The following is a 3,283-nucleotide window of genomic DNA, read 5'->3' on the forward strand; positions in this document are numbered from 1 at the left end:
TCTGCCCTGGGTAGTGAAAGGCATGAGGGCAGGTGCTTGGTCTTTTCAGAACACAACTAAAGCAATAGCACAGTGCCTCAAAGCATATTCTGAGTTTTTGGTGTTGAAGCAAACCACTTAACTGATACTGAAATGAACACAACAACTCTGAGATTTCCCACTGCCTTAGAAAGCCACAACAAAATTCACATTGTTTCACCTCATCCTGAATATACACAAGAAAATTAAATGCTTCTTTCAAAACTTGATTCACTTTGAATTACTACATACTTGACAAAAATAAACCAAAGATATTTTCCTCAGCTTTCGCGTCAAAGGATAAAAAGTGGAGCAATTAAGGCACTCACCATGATACATGAGCAAGCAGAGATGGTTTCCCCACTCCAACCAAGATTAAACAAAATATATTATAACTGATCACCACTGGATTTTTTTTTCTCCTTTTAATATCAGGCTTATCAGTAGCCTCTGTCTTTTTAAATTACAATAGCCTTATATTTCCTTATAGGACATCCTGGTTATGGTGTAAAACATAGATGAAATTCAATATTTGAGTATCAATATAAGCAAAGAATACACTCAGATTATTCTGAAGTAAAACTGAGTCAAAACAAGAGTTGTTTGCTTAGAAAATTAGTTTTTAATAACTTCATACATGGTAAAAAAACCTAAGCCAGATTGTTAGCTCAGTTACTCTAAAGAAACATTTAACCAGTACAGTATTTGTTCTCTCATATAAAGGCTTAGCAACATATGGGTAAATCAAGGGCTGGCCATCCCTGCTATGAGGGGGATCCCAGCAGTATGAGATGCTTGTTCTGCATGCAGAGATAACCTTTTCAAACATCTACAAGATCCTTTGGAATTTAATCAGTGATTATACAGTGAAAACTCACAGCCTGGACTAGAGTCTCTGTAACATGAGCCAATCACTTTCAAAGAAAACTGCAGCCAACTATGATACAGCCAAAGAAATCTGGGAGTTTTTCATTCCTGTCTTAGGATCTGGTGACACAATCTCCCCTTTCTGTGTACTCTCTTCTTTCCTTATCCCAGAATACAAGCAATGCTGGAAATGTCTCAGAAAAACAAACTAACAAAACTGTGCTGTCTCCCTAGGCTTGCCATGTTGCAAGGAGGAATGTGCAAGCCACTGTCACTTGTGTGCCGGGGTCAGGGCAGGAACAGACGAGAGGTAGGATCGTAGCAAAAATGAAGCAGGACTTTATTCAAAAGAACCGCGTGGTTTTTATAGAGTGGTACGATAGGTTCTACTCTATTGGCTAACTAACAAAAGCATCTTTCTCACACACTGTCCTTGAGAGGAACAGAAAAATAAAGTAGAAAAACAGCACCTGCAAATTGTTTATAGTCAACAGGTTATCACATCTTTCCAGCTCCCTAAAATGTCTCACAAGCCACTGTGAGAAACGCTTGCTATTTCTCTTCCCCTGTCCCATGGCATCCACAAGCCACCTCCATCACATTCCTCAAACACTGATTATTTCTGACACAGAGCTTTAGAAGGAAAAGATGTTTTAATGCCCTGCAAGCAACCAGTGCTTTCAAAGTCCATCTAAGCAACAAGAGTACAATGCCCACTCCCAGGTAACATGTTGTCCTTGGCTTGTCACTTCTTTAAATAAAGAGAAAGCTTGGAGCTTTTTATCATACATGTGTACAGTACACTGTGCTCAGGACTGAGATTGGGTATTGGCTGACAAGATACTTCAGATCACTCCCAAATATACTTCAAGATCCTCTGGACCTTCTTCCTTCCTGCCTCTACACCAAATAAAGTTTCCTCCATACACCAAATAAAGTGACCCTTGTTGTGAGGCATGGTCTGGGACTCCCAGGATATTTACATCAACATATATACAGCTTCCAGTGTGGCATCACTCAGCCTATTTACCCCTCATTTCTCTGTACTCCTAGGAAAGGATCCAATTTAGATCAGGGTAGAGAGAAAAGGATGTGTCACTGGGGACATAAAGCTAGCAGACTGTTCCCAATTTCAGTGCTCTGCAGCAGGGAAATTGGTGAGGGAGATGGAAAGGAAGCATGCTTCAGCGAACAAATCTGAAGATTTCAAAAGTTACCAGATGGGAGCGCATGGAGGAGTTTATTTATATATAAACCAACTTTGCAAGGTTGAAAGCATTTTTTGAGAAATAAGTACTGGCCTAAAAATACCTCATCTTGGCTACTAACAATAAACTCTAAGAAAAAGGAGCAGAGAACCTCTTCCTACATCTTCACAAGACTGTTGAACCAAACCTATAAAGCTGGATGTCATAATTTCAGTGGAGTCTGTCCCATTTTTGGCCTCCACTTATTCCAGAAAAGTGCACTGCTAGATAATTCTAGACATATCAGGACATGCTTGAATCAGGAAAACTGTAAACATTAAAGAGAGCTGGCATAAATCCTGACCAGCAGTTATCACTTCCAGCACTGCTGAATCTGTAGAATAAGTGGTTTCTAGATTTCTTTATTCAGAATCTTATGTTTCGTTTACACCATCACAAAATAAATCCTACTGGTCACCATAAGCACTAAGTACTTCCTGAAAAATCTGTCCAAGATCAGGGCAGCTGTTCATTAGATTGCTTGTTTTAAACAGGCCTTCTTACCAGCCCTTACATTTAGGATCACTTTCTACTTCCTACAGCAAAGTCATGCTTTCAGTTTGTAAAGCTCCGAACTCCTACTGTTTGTGCAGGATATTAACTTCATCCTGAAGTTAAGAAAATTCCAGCTGAAGTTTCACAAGGTTGGGAGGAAAAGGTTTTTTGTCTACATGACATGTAGACATGCTGGCATGTGCCAGCACAAATACCTCAGCACAGATATTTTGGCCACACTACTACCACAAAGCTCTGCCTTGTTTATAACAGAAATAACTATGGGGTGAGGGGGACAATGAAAGCTAGGAATTGGTTCAGGTAAAGCTTCCCATTCTTCTTGCATGTAGGGTGAGGATGAGTAAGAGTACCATTACAGAGACTGTTTTATTCCAGGGGTGGAAAAAGACTCTACTAATAGATCCAAACAGCACACAAGGAAAGCTTCCTAATTTCAATAAGAGATTTCACCAGGGAAAAGCAAATGGTAGGCACTGTCAATTAGAATGAGTGGTGAAAGAGAAGTGAAGGGATGGAGAATAAGGGGAAAGTGAAAGCCTAAAATAAACCACTAGCAGGGAAATAGCAAAAGATCAAAGGATGCAGAATCTAGACTAAAGAGGAGTGCTAAAATGAAGACAACACACAACAGGTGG

Source organism: Haemorhous mexicanus, chromosome 2 (genome assembly GCF_027477595.1).
Source record: "Haemorhous mexicanus isolate bHaeMex1 chromosome 2, bHaeMex1.pri, whole genome shotgun sequence".
NCBI classification, from domain to species: domain Eukaryota; kingdom Metazoa; phylum Chordata; class Aves; order Passeriformes; family Fringillidae; genus Haemorhous; species Haemorhous mexicanus.